This window comes from Salvelinus sp. IW2-2015, linkage group LG6.1 (genome assembly GCF_002910315.2).
Source record: "Salvelinus sp. IW2-2015 linkage group LG6.1, ASM291031v2, whole genome shotgun sequence".
Taxonomy (NCBI): Eukaryota; Metazoa; Chordata; class Actinopteri; order Salmoniformes; family Salmonidae; genus Salvelinus; species Salvelinus sp. IW2-2015.
In genome coordinates this window covers 12,826,456-12,846,521 of record NC_036845.1, presented here as the reverse complement: position 1 = coordinate 12,846,521, position 20,066 = coordinate 12,826,456, and the positions used below count along the sequence as shown (strand labels likewise).

At 44.9% G+C, this 20,066-nt stretch overlaps 1 pseudogene; it reads right to left on the bottom strand.

Moving 5' to 3' along the window:
- LOC111965109 (myocyte-specific enhancer factor 2D homolog) overlaps positions 1–20,066 on the bottom strand; it is a 63,122-nt pseudogene that overhangs the window by 18,954 nt on the left and 24,102 nt on the right.

Genomic DNA, 20,066 nt, shown 5'->3' with positions numbered 1-20,066 from the left:
TATGGATCTCTCTGCGGCTCACCAGCTGCATCAGGCTCTTGCCGCTCTGGAGGTGATGACCCGAGAGATCAGCTTGCGGCTGTTCACCATCTGAGGGCTGGCGGAGGTGGAGACTTGGCCGGGACTACTTCCCCAGGCTGTTGCCGTTGGAGACGGAGAGGAGGGGGAGGCCCTGGCACGATGTAGCCGTTCGCTGGTTGAGAGAGAGACGGAGAGGAGATATTAATATGGTGTTAAGGAATGTATGCAGTGTTATGTGTGTGTGTATACTTCTCACTTACTGTGAGGACAAATGTAACACTGTGAATAATAGCATGAATCTGTAAACATTACTCGTTTGACCCTTCACGCATTACACTGTAACACTACAAAACGTCATAGCTTTTCTCTACAGGAGCAATGCCACACCTATGTCCAACCCTACGGCATCCCTACAGCATGTCAACATTCAGACAGTCCCCTTAGTTCATGTCATGTGACACACCCTAAGAGAAACAACCTTTTTTATTACTCAAGACATTCCAACCTCCTAATGTGTTGTTGCTCATAAGACACAATAAAAAAACGAATAAATACCTCTAATATTTGTATTGTTTTACAAATCAAACAGCGTACGCTTCGTTTTGGTTTCACTCATTATGAAGGTCTATCCATCGAACGGCTCAATGGGTGAGCAGTGTTAATCTGGGACAGCATCAAGCTACTCAGACAACAGCATTCCTTCTTGCCATGGGACAGACCGTCAGACTGATTTCCCTTACTTGGTTAAAAGGAGAAGTTGACTCAAAGAAAACAGGCTCACGTGTGGATTGGGAGCGGGGGGACTGTCCCAGCACTGTCAGGAACACAACCAGGCAAACACAGACAGTAGACACACAGACAGAGAGAGAGAGCGAGCGAGACAGAGAGAGAGATACAAGAGACATACGCACATACTGTGGGCAGACACACAGTCAGACGCACAACTACGCACGCACGCTCACACACTCCCTAGAGCTGGGCAGGGTTCTGCGACAGCAGATAAAAAGTTGCTCCATGACGTGTCCAGATGCTACCAGCATGTGACACCGTTTATCTCAGTCACACATACTTCAGTTCACACACACACACACACACACACACACACACACAACACACACACACACACACACACACACACAACACACACACACACACAACACACACAACCACACACACACACACACACACACACCACACCACACACACACACACACGGGTGGCAAGGAGAGAAAGATGTTTGTTCCAGACTCATTTGTGGCAGCAGTATCAATAAACACACTACCTCCATCAAACATACAAATGCGTAACAGTTATCATAAGTTTGCTCACGCCATTCACAACTAAATAGAGAACTCTGGCAGCCAGTGAAGGTTACTTTGTACTGAGGTGTTTTGGGATGGGAATATGGGAATTTAGGTGAGTGTGAGCCACAGCCGAGGGAAAAGTGGAACAGGGCGATGTGGCTTTTTGTGTTGTACCCGACCTAGCAGACACAGACACTCGCTCAGTCCTTCCTCTAAGAAACCGGACACTCACTCCTCTAACCCAGCAATAGAGGAGAAGAAGGAGGAGAAAGAACGTGTGGTTAGTCAGATGTTGGCCCAGGCCCTGGGCTCTTTGAACAACAGGGCTCTAGAGTGTAAGAATTCACATTCATTATGTGTCTATGTGAATGTTCATCCATGCATGTATTTGTGTAAGTATACAGTTGAAGTCGGAAGTTTACATACACCTTAGCCAAATACAATTAAATCAGTTTTTCACAATTCCTGACATTTAATCCAAGTAAAAAATTCCCTGTCTTAGGTCAGTTAAGATCACAACTTTATTTAAGAATGTGAATGTCAGAATAATAGTAGAGAAAATTATTTATTTCAGCTTTTATTTCTTTCATCACATTCCCAGTGGGGTCAGAAGTTTACATATCGCTCAATTAGTATTTGGTAGCATTGCCTTTAAATTGTTTAACTTGGTCAAACATTTCGGGTAGCCTTCCACAAGCTTCCCACAATAAGTTGGTGTGAATTTTGGCCCATTCCTCCTGACAGAGCTGGTGTAACTGAGTCAGATTTGTAGGCCTCTATGCTTACACACGCTTTTTCAGTTCTGCCCACAAATCTTCTATTGATTGAGGTCATGGCTTTGTGATGGCCACTCCAAAACCTTGACTTTGTTGTCCTTAAGCCATTTTGCCACAACTTTGGAAAATAGCTTGGGGTCATTGTCCATTTGGAAGACCCATTTGCGACCAAGCTTTAACTTCCTGACTGAGTCTTTGAGATGTTGCTTCAATATATCCACATCATTTTCCTCCCTCAGATGCATCCTTTTTGTGAAGTGCACCAGTCCTCCTGCAGCAAATACCCCCACAACATGATGCTGTTCTTCGGCTTGCAAGCCTCCCCCTTTTTCCTCCAAACATAACGATGGTCATTATGGCCAAACAGTTATATTTTTGTTTCATCAGACCAGAGGACATTTCTCCAAAAAGTACGATCTTTGTCCCATGGCAGTGTGCAAACCATATGCTGCTTTTAATGCGGTGTTTGGAGCTGTGGCTCTTCCTTGCTGAGCGGCCTTTCAGGTTATGTCGATATAGGACTCATTTTACTGTGGATATAGATACTTTTGTAGCTGTTTCTCCAGCATCTTCACAAGGTCCTTTGCTGTTGTCTTGGGATTGATTGCACTTTTTCGCACCAAAGTACGTTCATCTCTAGAAGACCGAACGCGTCTCCTTCCTGACGGGTATGACGGTGCGTGGTCCCATGGTGTTTATACTCGTACTATTGTTTGTACAGATGAACGTGGTACCTTCAGGCGTTTGGAAACTGCTCCCAAGGATGAACCAGACTTGTGGTGAGGTCTTGGCTGATTTCTTTTGATTTTCCCATGATGTCAACCAAAGAGGCAGTGAGTTTGAAGGTAGGCCTTGAAATACATCCACAGGTACACCTCCAATTGACTCAAAGATGTCAATTAGCCATCAGAAGCCTCTAAAGCCATGACATAATTTTCTGGAATTTTCCAAGCTGTTTAAAGGCACAGTCAACTTAGTGTATGTAAACTTCTGACCTACTGGAATTGTGATACAGTGAATTATAAGTGAAATAATCTGTCTGTAAACAATTGTTGGAAAAATGACTTGTGTCATGCACAAAGTAGATGTCCTAACCAACTTGCCAAAACTATAGTTTGTTAACAAGAAATTTGTGGAGTGGTTGAAAAAACAGTTTTAATGACTCCAACCTAAGTGTATGTAAACTTCTGACTCCAACTGTAATTTCATGTATGTTTCTAAGTGTTTATGTGTTGTATGTATGCATCACCATATCTGTTTTAGTGTATACCTGTGTGAGTGTATGTGCTGTGTGAGTGTGAGTGTGTGTGTGTTCTCTCTCCCAGGTTCTACTCCTATTACACCCAGTGCCGGGTGTGGGAATCTCAGGAATGCCGGGTGACGTCAATGGTGACATTCCCTGAGCCCAGAGCCTGGTTCTGTGTTCAACAGCTGAGAACGACAGAGCGAGGGGGAGGAGGACGGGATGTGGAGAGAGGAGGGGGAAGAGAGAGAGAGAGAGAGAGAGAGAGAGAGAGACAGCGGGCTAGCAGGGTGAGTCACTTGAGCTGCGTCTTGGGACCACTGCACTGTTTACTGCACTGGAGGGTTACTGAGACAACCCCAATTTAGCGAGAGAAAGGCATTGTGACTACTGTGGTCCCTGTTCCATGACTTTGTGACTTGGGTCTGATTCAATTTGTAAGTCGCTCTGGATAAGAGCGTCTGCTAAATGACTTAAATGTAAATGTAAATTCTGAAACTTCAGATATGAGTGTGTAACTCATTGTCGTACGAGTCCTTCATTGATATCAATGTGAAAGCCGAACCTATGCTCACAAAATGTAAATTAAGATTTGTCACAAATAGAAAGTCATAAATAGAAAAACATATTCTTCTCAATACAATAATACAGTCATTCAGTTTTGGGGAAGATATTGTAGCACAATATCTGATAATATTGTCATCTACCACTGACTGTATGCCGAGAGGAATTAGATTAGAAGTGAGGCTCTGGCCGGTGTCAAAGTCACCTCTGAGGAGATGGTTCTGCCAAGACAAGGTACAGTTTGAACCAGGAGGGATTGGAGTGTGTGTGTGTGTGTGTGTGTGTGTGTGTGTGTGTGTGTGTGTGTGTGTGTGTGTGTGTGTGTGTGAGAGTGGGGGGGAGGGGGGGGGGAAAGGGGGAAAAGCTGAGAAAGGGGGAGAGAAGTACTGACAGAGGGAGGGAGAAGGCAGTGTCAGGGGAGACAGAAGGGGGGTGAGGAGACGGTGGAGATGCTAGGCCAGAGTGTTCATGTCATTCATGTCTCTACCCCTCTTTCTCCCCTCAGTCTTTCATTCTCTCTCGTTCTTTTTCCCATCAACCCCCTGGGCTTTTTACAAGTGGCTTTCCTGTGACCCTCAGCTGTCGCTGGCCAACAGGTGTGTGTGTATGTGTGTGTTTGAGTACATAAGTGTCAGTGTTTGTGGCGGTTGCCATCGACCAGCTATCCTGACGTCTTTTTCTCTTCCATCAAACAGTGGAGTCTGTCCCAAAGTGTAATCCATACACCTTTTATGCTTTACAATAACCCACAACTCCCATCACGTCAAGGAAAGCCATGAAGGGTCAAAACTAACAAGCTAATAATCTATTGTCACAGCTACAACAGAGAGACGCAGTTCACTGTGTATACGGTATCATCTTATTTGCTAAGTAAAAACTACTCAAACACAACTAGGTATTTTAGCAGAAGTAGACGTCACTTACGAACTGGGCTCGGGCATCCTCCGTTGGAGTTGTTCAGTTCACCTCCTAATAGAGCACCTGTGGAGGGAAGAACAGAAGACGACGGCCATGTTGAAAAGGACAAGTTGCACATACGAGTGGATGTGAATGGTAACAATTGCTAAGAAAACATGAAGAACATGAACAATGCTGAATCCATAACATTGATGCTGTTCATCGACTACAGCTCAGACTTCAACACCATAGCGCCCGTCAAGCTCGTCACCAAGTTCAGGAACCTGGGACTGAACACCTCCCTAGATCCTGGACTTCCTGACGGATAAACTTCAGGTGGTAAGAGTAGGCAACAATACCTAAGCCACGCTGATCCTTAACAGGGGGCCCCCCAAGGGTGTGTGCTTAGCCCCATCTTGTACTCCCTGTTCACCCACGACTGTGTGGCCACGCACAACTAACTCCATCATCAAGTTTGCTGATGACACGACGATGGTAGGCCTGATCACTAACGGCGATGAGACAGCCTACAGGGAGGAGGTCAGAGACCTGGCAGTGTGGTGCCAAGACAACAACCTCTCCCTCAACGTCAGCAAGACCAAGGAGCTGATTGTGGACTACAGGAAACTGGAGCGGGTGCACACCCCAATCCATATCGACGGGGCCGCAGTGGAGAGGGTCAAGGGCTTCAAGTTCCTCAGTGTTCACATTAATGAGGACTTAACAAGGTCCTCTGACACCAGCACAGATGTGGGTGAAACGATTTGGCAGAGCCCCTCAGATCCTTAGGAACATTTACAGCTGCACCATCGAGAGCATCCTGTCTGGTATGGCAACTGCACCACCCTCGACAGGAAGGCCCTACAGAGGGCGGTGCAGACAGCCAAGTGCATCATTAGGGTTGAGCTCCCAGCCATCCAGGACGTACATGCTAGGCAGTGTCTGAGAAAGGCCTGAAAGATTACCAAAGCTTATATCCCTTGGCCATAAGACTGTTCAATGGCTAACAACTACTGCTCCCCCTCACACCTCCCCTGCTGCTAAAATGATTATTGATTAGATCTATTACTACCACTACGCTGCTGCTCATTGATTATTGATTGTCATTACCATTTATCCAGTTTACATGTATATATTACCATTAGTATATTACCATAAGTATTTATATATTCCTGCTACCAGTCACTTTTCAGCCCTGTTTACATGTACACTGAGTATACCAAACATTATGAACACCTTCCTAATATTGAGTTGCACCACCCTGTTGCCCTCAGAACAGCTTCAACTCATCGGGGCATGGACTCTACAAGGTGTCAAAAGCGTTCCACAGGGATTTTTATTTTATTTTATTTTTTTTTTTCACCTTTATTTAACCAGGTAGGCTAGTTGAGAACAAGTTCTCATTTGCAACTGCGACCTGGCCAAGATAAAGTAGCAGTGTGAACAGACAACACAGAGTTACACATGGAGTAAACAATAAACAAGTCAATAACATGGTAGAAAAAAAGAGAATCTATATACAATGTGTGCAAAAGGCATGAGGTAGGCAATAAATCGAATAATTACAATTTAGCAGATTAACACTGGAGTGATAAATCATCAGATGATCATGTGCAAGAAGAGATACTCGGTGTGCAAAAGAGAGAAAAGTAAATAAATAAAAGCAGTATGGGGGGTGAGGTAGGTAAATTGGGTGGGTAGTTTCAGATGGACTATGTACAGCTGCAGCGATCGGTTAGCTGCTCGGATAGCAGATTTTTAAAGTTGTTGAGGGAGATAAAGTCTCCACTTCAGAGATTTTTGCAATTCGTTCCAGTCGCAGGCAGCAGAGAACTGGAAGGAAAGGCGTCCAAATGAGGTTTTAGCTTTAGGGATGATCAGTGAGATACACCTGCTGGAGCGCGTGCTGCGGGTGGGTGTAGCCATCGTGACCAGTGAACTGAGATAAGGCGGCACTTTACCTAGCATAGCCTTGTAGATGACCTGGAGCCAGTGGGTCTGACGACGAACATGTAGCGAGGGCCAGCCGACTAGGGCATACAGGTCGCAGTGGTGGGTCGTATAAGGTGCTTTAGTAACAAAACGAATGGCACTGTGATAAACTGCATCCAGTTTGCTGAGTAGAGTGTTGGAAGCTATTTTGTAGATGACATCGCGCGAAGTCGAGGATCGGTAGGATAGTCAGTTTTACTAGGGTAAGTTTGGCGGCGTGAGTGAAGGAGGCTTTGTTGCGGAATAGAAAGCCGATTCTTGATTTGATTTTGGATTGGAGATGTTTGATATGAGTCTGGAAGGAGAGTTTGCAGTCTAGCCAGACACCTAGGTACTTATAGATGTCCACATATTCTAGGTCGAACCGTCCAGGGGTGTGATGCTAGTCGGGCGTGCGGGTGCAGGCAGCGAACGGTTGAAAAGCATGCATTTGGTTTTACTAGCGTTTAAGAGCAGTTGGAGGCCACGGAAGGAGTGTTGTATGGCATTGAAGCTCGTTTGGAGGTTAGATAGCACAGTGTCCAAGGAAGGGCCTGAAGTATATAGAATGGTCGTCTGCGTAGAGGTGGATCAGGGAATCGCCCGCAGCAAAGAGCAACATCATTGATGTATACAGAGAAAAGAGTCGGCCGAGAATTGAACCTGTGGTACCCCCATAGAGACTGCCAGAGGACCGGACAACTGCCCTCCGATTTGACACACTGAACTCTGTCTGGCAGTAGTTGGTGAACCAGGCAAGGCAGTCATTAGAAAAACCGAGGCTACTGAGTCTGCCGATAAGAATATGGTGATTGACAGGTCGAAAGCCTTGGGACGTCGATGAAGACGGCTGCACAGTAATGTCTTTTATCGATGGCGGTTATGATGTCGTTTAGTACCTTGAGCGTGGCTGAGGTGCACCCGTGACCGGCTCGGAAACCGGATTGCACAGCGGAGAAGGTACGGTGGGATTCGAGATGGTCAGTGATCTGTTTGTTGACTTGGCTTTCGAAGACCTTAGATAGGCAGGGCAGGATGGATATAGGTCTGTAACAGTTTGGGTCCAGGTGTCTCCCTTTGAAGAGGGGGATGACCGCGGCAGCTTTCCAATCCTTGGGGATCTCAGATGATACGAAGGAGAGGTTGAACAGGCTGGTAATAGGGGGTGCGACAATGGCGGCGGACAGTTTCAGAAATAGGGGGTCAGATTGTCAAGCCCAGCTGATTTGTATGGGTCCAGGTTTTCCAGCTCTTTAGAACATCTGCTATCTGGATTTGGGTAAAGGAGAAGCTGGGGAGGCTTGGGCGAGTAGCAGCGGGGGGGGCGGGGCTGTTGGCCAAGGTTGGAGTCGCCAGGAGGAAGGCATGGCCAGCCATTGAGAAATGCTTGTTGAAGTCTTCGATTATCACGGATTTATCGGTGGTGACGGTGTTACCTAGCCTCAGTGCAGTGGGCGCTGGGAGGAGGTGCTCTTGTTCTCCATGGACTTTACAGTATCCAGAACTTTTTGGAGTTAGAGCTACAGGATGCGAATTTCTGCTTGAAAAAGCTGGCCTTTGCTTTCCTGACTGACTGCGTGTATTGGTTCCTGACTTCCTGAACAGTTGCATATCGCGGGGGCTCTTCGATGCTATTGCAGTTCGCCACAGGATGTTTTTGTGCTGGTCGAGGGCAGTCAGGTCTGGAGTCAACAAGGGCTATATCTGTTCTTGGTTCTGCATTTTTTGAACGGAGCATGCTTGTCTAATATGGTGAGAAGTAACATTTAAAGAATGACCAGGCATCCCAACTGACGGGATGAGGTCAATATCCTTCCAGGGTACCCGGGCCAGGTCGATTAGAAAGGCCTGCTCGCAGAAGTGTTTTAGGGAGCGTTTGACAGTGATGAGGGGTGGTCGTTTGCGGAGACGCGGCGTGGCGGATACAGGCAATGAGGCAGTGATCGCTGAGTTCTGATTGAAGACAGCAGTGGTATTTGGAGGGCAGGTTGGTCAGGATAATGTCTATTAGGGTGCCATGTTGACTCCAACGCTTACCACAGTTGTGTCAAGTTGGCTGGATGTCCTTTGGGTGGTGGACGTTCTTGATACACACGGGAAACTGTTGAGCGTGGAAACCCAGCAGCGTTGCAGTTCTTGACACAAACCAGTGCGCCTGCCACCTACCGGACCCCGTTCATAGGCATTTAAATATTTTGTCTTGCCCTTTCACCCTCTGAATTGCACACATACACACTCCGTGTCTCAAGGCTTAAAAATCCTTCTTTAACCTGTCTCCTCCCTTCATCTACACTGATTGAAGTGGATTTAACAAGTGACATCAATAAGGGATCACAGCCTTACACTGGTCAGTCTGTCATAAAAAGGGCAGGTGTTCTTAATGTTTTGTATAATCCGCCAATCACGCCTTAATTTACACTCTTGAGCGCGCGCACACACACACACAACTTATGCTGCTGCCATACTGTTTACTATATTATTATCATCATCTATCCTGCTACCAGACACTCCTAATCCCTGCCTACATGTACAGTAAATCTCAAATACTCCAGTATCCCTGCACATGTTGTATTGGCACTGCCCCCGTATATTGCTTCCTCTCTTATTTTCTCCTGTTTTTTTTATTTTGTATTATTAGTTTATCTATTTTGATAATGCATTTTTTCAAAATGACTGCACTGTTGTTGTATGGGTGCAAGTTAAGCATGTCACTGTACTTGTGCATGTGACAAATAAAAACGTGAACTGGTTGATGAAGTCAACCATTAACCACTGTCCACTCTGTTCCTTACCTGCGCTGGCCGGTCGCTGTGGTAACCCTGGAGACCCAGTGTTCCTCTGGAGAGATGGTTGCTGTGGTGACAGCAGGCGGGGATCTGTGAGGGTGGAGGTGACGAAGGAGGTGGTGACCAGGCCGCCAGAGTTACTGAACTGGAGAGCGTTCTGATTGGACACTGGCACCGTGACGGGCATGGAGAAGGTGGGCTGTGGGACGGCTGACTGGAGGAGAGACAGGAAGAGGAGGGGCTTAGAAATGTAACGGCACGATGGGCACATGTATAATGTTAAAGACACTAACACACACTCTCAGAAGCATGTGCACGCACAAGCACACACACATACAAGTGTGGAAACAAGAAGCTGAAAAAGTGTTTGCTTTCAGATCACATGCAAGGTTATGTGACATCATAAAAGCTACATGGGATTGTTATTGCATTGGTTATTGGTGACATGTCATATTATACATCTCATGACCTCACATAGTTTCTCTTCAATTTTCCCTGCAATTAAAGATACTATGGGGGTGGAAAGTCTTTGTTTGTCTGTTTTTTTTATTACATTTTTGCACAGAGCTTGGAAATTTGAGTATCTGATATGTAGCCTCTACCTGAGAAGTTGACTGCTAATTTTCTAACTTTTACCTTGAAGTAAACGTTTATCCTTAAAAATGTATATAACTAGTCACTAAAACGTTCTCTAAAGTATCAAGGACTGCTTTCTCAAAGTATAAGAAGTGTAGTTAGCAAATAGCTTTGAACAGGTCCTGAGTCAGCTAAATAAWACTAGCCGTGTGACCCAGCCCAACACCAGGTCCTAGTCAGAGACAGGACCCAGGCGAGGGTTGTCCACTCTTCTGCCTGTAACCCATTTCACCCTGTTTTCCTCATCATGGCAGAAAGCAGGCAGGGCCTCTATATATAGAATATGGGCCAAGCGTGGCCTGGTACTGTATGTGCTGAGTGGGACCCAGTTTAAAGAGAGAGAAAGAAGATGCTCTACTCTGTCCATCATATCGACCTTCCTTCCCGTTAGCCTACAGCGTATTCCACAAGTTTACATCTGGGATCTATGTGTGATGCTATACAGGGGAAGAAAGGAGAGCAGAGGAGACTAAGTTCTTTTGATATTGTGTGTTTTGTATTGTATCTGTCATAATCTGATAAGAGTCCTGTCATTCTTGTGAAAAACTATTTGTCAATGTGGCGAGACTGAGTGTAACCTTTTCCTTTCTTTATAGCATTTTAGTAGACTGAGTATTAGTCTGTGTCTGCATTATCCTATTCTAGTTACGAACAACAACAGTGCTAGGTAACGTAAAGACAGAAAGGCATCCGGGCTGTCACTAGTCCTGTAGCTCTTCTGACCCATAAGACCTGCGAGGGTGTCATGTCACGTACACAACTTCACTCAATATGCTGCATACGGCAACAATGTTCAGGGGACTATGGTGACAAAACCAATCTGCCTTGGACTCCACAGTAATAGAGATGTCTCAAATCCCAGAGCACCAGAAACTGAGAGAGAAAGAGGCAGAGAAAGAAAGAAAGCGCAAGTGAGGGTAGGGGAGAGAAGAAAAAAAAGAGAAAAGAGAAATAAAGAGAAAGACAAAGAAAGAGAGAGAGACAGAGAAAGCCCAAATGGGTAAGCCTACTGGGCATGCTGGTGGGCAGGTCTGGCGTCTGGAGAGGTAGTCTACAATATAAGGCAGAAGGTTACAGCACTGCAGCACTGCACACTGGCCAGGCAGAGAGGAGGGAGGGATGGATGGATGGGTGGAGGGAGGGATGGAAGTGGGGTTAGTGTGAGGGGGCAGAGGTGTGGAAACGTGGAGCATACAACACTGGGACAGCACTTCCTACATACACTTATCGTACACTCATTAAAATACTGTTTAATACTACACTGATGTACACTAAACTGTGCTGTGCCATTTGGACAGATATCTCTTGGATAACAAGTTATTCAGTGGTATTGCTAAGTTAGGTCAGATAACTGTCAGTGTGCATAATCTTAATACTAGAGTAGAGTGACTCATTCATTGTGTCAAGTGCATGGCATTATAACGGCCCTAAAATTAATCATATTGGATAAATAATAGTCTTTCAGCTTTTCCTCGGGCTAAGTGGGTTCATTGAAGGCAGCTCAAGGCCTTCAACAGCATAACAAAAAACAAACCTATTTTTCTCAGCGGCGCGCTACATTGGTGTATTTCCTAGATGCGAGGGTATCAGAATGAATTAAACTCATGCCCTACTTTCCTTCCCTCCCTCTTGTCCTAGAAGCCTTTGAAAGTTTCCCTTTCAACTTTAGGAAACGTCTCATCCTATTTGTTAGCAGTGATGGATTAAAACCACAAAAACAACTTTCGAACAACGTTCGGTTGACCTTTAAAGGTCCTTGATATTTGACTACAATGTTGATCTCACCAGTGAATACTCTGTATAATGCAATTAGATCGAATCGTTTCACAAAAATAATGCTCAGCTTTTATCTTAGTATTGTTGGAATACAGGAGGGAAAACAAGTGCTTTAAAGATTTCTAAAATAACTTCAAATGACAGAGAAATAAGGAAAATTTGTCTCTCTTTTTAGTACAAATTTTCTGACAGTCACAGTCAATTTCAAACAAACACAACACATAACATTGCAAACAATATTAAGGAACATCTCTTAAATCTGAAAACGCTAAATCAGCTGTGTCACCAATTGGCAAGTTCCAGTCTTGCCTTATAATCCTGTACATCCCTATAGCCTGCCTAGCCTCCCTATGCTCCCTAGCACTTTCTACTCGACTCCGGGGATTGCAGTACGAGTGGGATTAAGCGTGTATATCCCAGCCCCCTAGCTGTCATGTTGGTAGATTATGATGCTGTTGARGGAGATTGGTGCTGTATGCTTCCGTTTGCTACAGTAGGCCCTGTGAAAGGTGTGCCGGGCAAGGTGGGGGATGGGAGGCCAAAGCCAGTGCAAGCTTGCTTCCAATCGTCTGGGGTGGGAGCTACACTCTCCAGGGGGTGGCAGATTGAATTCTATTCTTCTTCTTTCTACTCGGAAATGCTTTTAGGAGTTATTTCAGCACACCACAAACACCAAAGTGTTGGAGATACGGCTTAGGTTAAATTCAGGATAAGTGGTATTCACTGAATTCATTCAATAGAGAGACAAACTTTTTTGCTGAACCGCTGCTTTAATGTAACGGAGTGGTTGGGTGTGTGATAATATTATCAGTTTTGGAGAACAAAACCTTTCCATCACCATTGGGTTTTTTGTCTTAGTGACAATATCCTGCATAATAYAGATTACGCAATACATTGTAGTACATGTTGTATAATACATTCTAAAAAAMCAGGGCTTAARTCAGGGATAGGTGTGTATATCTCCAGTTCAGCTCATCCTGTGAGCAGTAAAGTCCTTCACATTGGCCCGACGGGAACTCGATAGACAAAGTCCCATCCCTCGTGACCAATAGGGAGGCCAGATCAGACAGGAAGCCTGGTTGAAATTGAGTGCTCCTCATTAAACTGACGTTAATGGCATTATTGAGCCCTGGTGGAAAATAATGAATCATAAAAAAATTGKYACCGGAGAGAGGAATAAAAGAGGCAATGAACCGTGGCAGCGTGCCAATTACGAGGCAGCCCTGGAGAGTGTCTGACAAACACCCTGGAAAATGAGGAACAGCCTATCCGAACCTAGATGGTCACACTTTATCTGTAAAACTAACGCCCTTGAAAAGCATTCATTTGTACCATTCTTCTCACACTAACAATGGGGTGACAATGAATAATGAGAAGTATTGCTTTGAATGTGTTATGCCCCGTWTACCATGGCTTCCTCATATGCCACTTTTATGTAGTCTTTATGAAATCTGTCAATAGCTTATGAATGATTCTTGAGACCTGTGACCACTCTCCAATCAGACTGTTGAGCTCCGCGCCCCGACATCCTTGCCCGGGCACACACGATCAGAGGGGGATTGTGGGTACAGAGGTGGGTGAGAGATGGAGAGGAGTGGGGGGTGGTGGGGTGCTCTGTGAGTATTTGGGTTGCTGTCTGCAACCGGATCTGGGTAAAATCCAGTCCGGTCCGGTAACACAGCAGTTCTGGTACAGCTCACGGTACTCACTGACAGCCTATAGCTCTGCATCATTTTATCAAACTCCTCGTCAATTTTTTTGTATTTCTCCTCAGTGTRGGGGGTGAGGGAGAAGGGCTCCTCAGGGTCTGGGCTCTCTGAGTCCCGGTGCTCTTTCTTGTTCAGAGCCTTGGTCCGTTCGTTTCCCACAACGGAGAGAGAAGAGGAGAGAGAGGGAGGTTAGAGAACGTGACGAGAGGACAATGGTACTCACGCCATAGCGCTTGAACAGGATATCCAGGTCCTCGTTCTTGCGGTACTTGTCATCGTTTAACGGGCTTTGGTCGATGGAGTCGTCGCCGTCCGGCTCGGGGCTGTTGCAACCGTTAAAGCCTTTCTTTCGCAACGTCTGAAGCGGTTAGAGGAGGAAGAAGAAGAGGAAGGAGGAAAACATTTCATTTTCATGCACAATTATGTCAACAACACCCATTAACCAGACTGTACCACCATTTTAATTCTAATAATGATAAGGAAAAAAACAGCGATGGCATTCGAACAAAACCAGTAACATGATTCTGAGCCTCAGATAATATTTAAAATCGATCGATTCCAGGAAGGTCAATGTCAATGTTCACAACATCTATGACCGTTTCGAAGCCAACCACCTTTAAAGGTCTACTCTACACAAATCAACAAAGATGTCTGAAATAAGGAGTTATCACTGGACAATGACTAACATTTTCAACAACAATTTTCATCCACACACACACACACACACACCCACACACACACACACACACACACACACACACACACACACACACACACACACACACACACACACACACACACACACACACACAGTTCAAAAGTTTGGGGTCAATTAAAAATGTCTTTGTTTGATGAAAGAAAAGCACATTTTTTGTCCATTAAAATAACACCGAAATGATCACACGGTTTATTTTAAGAATGTGAAATGCCAGAATAATAGTAGAGAATGATTTATTTCAGCTTTTATTACTTTCACCACATTCCCAGTGGGTCAAAAGTTTACATACACTCAATTAGTATTTGGTAGCATTGCCTTTAAATTGTTTAACTTGGGTCAAGGGGGGAAGAGGAAGGSACCTTGGGAGTGTTTAGGCAAGAGGCCTGCGGGCATACATATACCTGTAGTATGTACTCTGTCTATGCACACTAGGTAAGACCTGGGCAGACCACCCCCTGTATTTTGGTTAGCACACCAGGTGGCATTAAGAATAAGTAAGTAGGGGGTAGGTAAGGTAGGAGAGGGGGCTCTTTAACTTTAACTTTCTTTGCTTTGGTTCCATCCAGCCCTTTTTCCCCAAATTACCGTGTGAAGGAAGAATAAATTCCCTGTAAACGGTAATATTCTCTGCCTCGGTCATCCTTACCCGCACCTACAGTCACATACCTCTTTCACTCCACGGGGAGTTGAGTGTAGCAGGGTGTTGCGTTCCCTCTTCCAAGAGGCGTACGTAACATAATGGGGGCTCATCCGGGATCATTAAACCCACCGGACCCTGCTGCTCTGAGCTCTCTGTGATTGAGGTGTGCTGGTAGGTTGTGAGTTTGGATGACTTGTTTAGTTACGCGTGTCCAGTAGGCTGCTGTGTACCATGGCTGCCTCAACAGTCTCCCAGTTTATTGAAGCGCCCTCTGTTGATCGTTTGGTGGGGTTGCGTAAAGTGGACTTTTGCGCCATAGCTGATCATTATGGAATCTTCGTCCCTGAGAAAGCCCGAAAGGCTGAGCTTTTGGTGCTAGTCAGGGAGGGTTCATTTCTCGTTGAAAGATGAGGAGAGGGAGGCTTCAGGRGAGGAGACAGGTAGACCTTCCGATGCCAAGTCGRAGGACGGTGCGGAGGAAGGAGTTGCTCGTACCCCYTTTACATTGCCYCGATATGACCCTTTATCTTCTGCTTCGGGTCGTTCAGACAGGACTGCAAGGCTAAAGGTGAGGCTGGCCTGTTTGGAAATGGAGCAAAAAGATAGACAGATGAAGTTTGATGTAGAAATTAGGAAAATGAAAATCGACAAGAAGGTGAGGATCCGACAACTGGAGCTAGACGCTGGCTCCAATGCGATTTCACAACCTGCCCGTCATCAAGCCCACTTYGATGTGAGTAAAAATATTGCTTTAGTCCCTCCATTTCGGGAGTCGGAAGTTGATTACTATTTCTCTGCGTTTGAGCGTGTGGCCATTGCGCTGCATTGGCCACTCGAGGTTTGGCCGCTCCTGTTGCAATGTAAATTGTCTGGGAAAGCCCAGGAATTAGTAGCTGCTCTCTCCCTGGAAGACAGTTTACAGTGCGATATAGTTAAAACAACCSTGTTGCATGCTTATGAGTTGGTGCCTGAAGCTTATAGGCAGCGCTTCAGGAACCACAAAAAACCMTCACCGTACGTTTGTTGAGATTGCTAGGGACAGAGAGTCTCTATTTTAATCACTGGTGTTCTCCAATACCTTGACTTTGTCCTTAAGCCATTTTGCCACAACTTTGGAAGTATGCTTGGGGTCATTGTCCATTTGGAAAACCCATTTTCGACCAAGCTTTAACTTCCTGAATGATGTCTTGAGATGTTGCTTCAAAATATCCAAATAACTTTCCTCCCTCATACAGCTATCYTTTTTGTGAAGTGCACCAGTCCCTACTGCAGCAAATCACCCCCACAACATGATGCTGCCACCCCCGTGCTTCACGGTTGGGATGATGTTCTTCGGCTTGCAAGCCTCCCTCCTTTTCCTCCAAACATAACGATTGTCATTATGGCCAAACAGTTATATTTTTGTTTAATCAGACCAAAGGACATTTCTCCAAAAAGTATGATCTTTGTCCCCATGTGCAGTTGCAAACCGGAGTCTGGATTTTTTTATGGCGGTTTTGGAGCTGTGGCTTCTTCCTTGCTGAGCGGCCTTTCAGGTTATGTCGATATAGGACTCTTTTTACTGTGGATATAGATACTTTTGTACCGGTTTCCTCCAGCATCTTCACAAGGTCCTTTGCTGTTGTTCTGGGATTGATTTGCACTTTTCGTACGTTCATCGCTAGGAGAAAGAACACGTCTCCTTCCTGAGCGGTATGACGGCTGCGTGGTCCCATGGTGTTTATACTTGCGTACTATTGTTTGTACAGATGAACGTGGTACCTTCAGGCATTTGGAAATTGCTCCCAAGGAGGAACCAGACTTGTGGAGGTTTACAATTTTTTTTCTGAGGTCTTGGCTGATTTATTTAGATTTTCCCATGATGTCAAGCAAAGAGGCACTGATTTCGAAGGTAGGCCTTGAAATACATCCACAGGTACACCTCCAATTGACTCAAATGATGTCAATTAGCCTATCAGAAGCTTCTAAAGCCATGACGACATTTTCTGGAATTTTCTAAGCTGTTTAAAGTCAGTCAACTTAGTGTATGTAAACTTCTGACCCACTGGAATTGTGATACAGTGAATTATAAGTGAAATAATCTGTCTGTAAACAATTGTTGGAAAAATTACTTGTMATGCACAAAGTAGATGTCCTAACTGACTTGCCAAAACTATAGTTTGTTAACAAGAAATTTGTGGAGTGGTTGAAAAACTAGTTTTAATGATTCCAACCTGAGTGTATGTAAACTTCCGACTTCAACTGTACGTAGGCGTACCAAGGCCCATTTTCAGCAACCATCACTCGTGTTCCAATGGCATGTTGTGTTAGCTAATCCAAGTTTATCATTTTAAAAGGCAAATTGATCATGAGAGAACCCTTTTGCAATTATGTTAGCACAGCTGAAAACTGTTGTTCTGATTTAAGAAGCAATACAACTGGCCTTCTTTAGACTAGTTGAGTATCTGGAGCATCAGCATTTGTGCATTTGATTACAGGCTCAAAATGGCCAGAAACAAAGAACTTTCTTCTGAAACTCGTCACTCTATTATTTTTCTGAGAAATTGCCAAGAAACTGAAGATCTTGTACAACGCTGTGTACTACTCACTTCACAGAACAGCACAAACTGGCTCTAACCAGGATAGAAAGATGAGTGGGAGGCCCCAGGGCACAACTGAGCAAGAGGACCAGTACATTAGTGTCTAGTTTGAGAAACCGACACCTCACAAGTCCCCAACTGGCAGCTTCATTAAATAGTACCTGCAAAACACGAGTCTCAACGTCAACAGTGAAGAGGCTACTCCGGGATGCTGGCCTTCTAGACAGAGTTCCTCTGTCCAGTAACTGTTCTTTTGTCCATCTTAATCTTTTATTTTTATTGGCCAGTCTGAGTTATGGCTTTYTCTTTGCAACTATGCCTAGAAGGCCAGCATCCCGGAGTCGCCTCTTCACTGTTGACTGGTGTTTTGCGGATACTATTTAATGAAGCTGCATCAGATGACCTGGCCTCCAATCCCCCAACCTCAACCCAATTGAGGTGGTTTGGGATGAGTTGGACCGCAGAGTGAAGGAAAAGCAGCCAACAAATGCTCAGCATGTGTGGGAACTCCTTCAAGACTGTTGGGAAAGCATTCCAGGTGACTACCTCTTGAAGCTGGTTGAGAGAATGCCAAGAGTATGCAAAGCTGTCATCAAGGCAAAGGGTGGCTACTTTGAAGAATCTAAAATCTATTTTTGATTTGTTTAACACTTATTTGGTATGTTATTTTATAGTTTTGATGTCTTCACTATTATTCTACAATGTACAAAATAGTAAAAATAGAGARAAACCCTGGAATGAGTAGAAATCCAAACTTTTGACTGGTACTGTATATAGTAGTATGGCGCAAATTAAGGTTAAGTGCCTTGCTTAAGGGCACATCAACATTTTTTTTTCTCTGTCGGCTCGGATATTCGAGCACCTCTAAATTGGTGTGAAGCGCCACGCCAACAAAAGCTATTGAGCAAAGGTAAAGAATAAGGGGTGAAACAGAAGCACACCGCGGTGTTAGCCAGCCACAGAGTTGGGCAGTCAGGCCATTTCAGCTCTAATGCACAGTGGAAAGGGTCTTATTTTGACATGATTCTGGAAACAAGCTTAACTGTAAGTAGCTTTGCCAGTGGGATCTGGACCAAACAGCAAACCAGATCCCGACAAAATGGATTCCCACCTAGAGTGTGGCAAATTCTTCCACATGACAGATGTACTATTCAGTTCTATTGTATATGGAAAAGGGGGAATGTGTATTTAAGTAAAGCAACATAAATAAATGGGTATCTACAGTATTGTGTGGCAGAGAGATGACTGTATTATCCGCCATACAGTGAGTGCTGCCTGATGGAGATTTGATTAGTAGATAAGTGGATGTTCTCTAGGACACCCACTAGGGACGATCACTGTTCTGTGTAGTGAGGATGACTCAATAACATGGAATTCAATGCCAAGCTGAGAGGCAGAGAGAATAAAAKACGTAAAAAGACTAATGCAGTCATTAGCTACCCAACTGTGAAGTTAAATCCAGGTTTACTGAGCTAAACCCCCCCAATACAGATCAAATTCACTCTAAATATTATTATCCATAATGTATAGTGTGATATCCATAATATATATTATATTCATATTATTACACACAGTGTGAAATACATTCCACCCACATAGAGATGACTCTTTCATCTGTACCCGGTTTATCTGTTCAGGTGTATCAATTAAAATCAGTGCACTGATCAAATTAGAGACTAGAACTTCCTGACACTGTTTAGCCACCATGCTGTTTATTCTGCACTGTTAATGGAAAACATGATCCGTGTGTCTGTGCTGACCTAAAAAACAAAAAACTGACAATGACAACATCTGACAAAAGTCTGTGCAGGGACGTGGTAGAGTCATGGACATATGCAGCCGACTGTCAACAAAAACAAAAATCGCTACATACAAAACTGCCCTGACAATAGGACATGGCAGTCCTATATAATGTTACACACACGCAGAAGTCGGTCAGCTGATCAGCTTGTTTCAGTCAGCTCCATCTGTTCACCGGTCCCTCCGCACCTCTCCCCCGCTGGCACACTCTTTCAAGTGCTGCCCTCTATTGTGTTGCCAGGGTAAGATTCCCCTGCAGAGCAGCACACAGTCTGACTGGCTGGGCTGTGAGCATCCCTGCCCCTCCCCCTCTGGCACTCTCGTCCTATCTTCTGCTCTCCCTTGCTCTCTCTTTCATTCTCTCGCGGTCGCTCAGTCCTCGTCTTTCTCTCTCCAGCTGTATCTCTCGCTTTCCTTCACCTTTCACCCTCTTCTCTTTCACTCTATCCATTTATATTCATTTCTCTTTCTCCATCTTTTTCTCTCAGGATCTCATAATCGATCCATACAGTCCTCTCACGTCATCCTCCTACATGTTCTCCTGTGCTGCTCTCCTTTATCCTCTTATCCGGCCTTCACTTTTCCTCCATCTCCTGTCTATCCATCTCTCACTTCTGTCTTTTGACCTGCTCTCCCTCTTTTGACC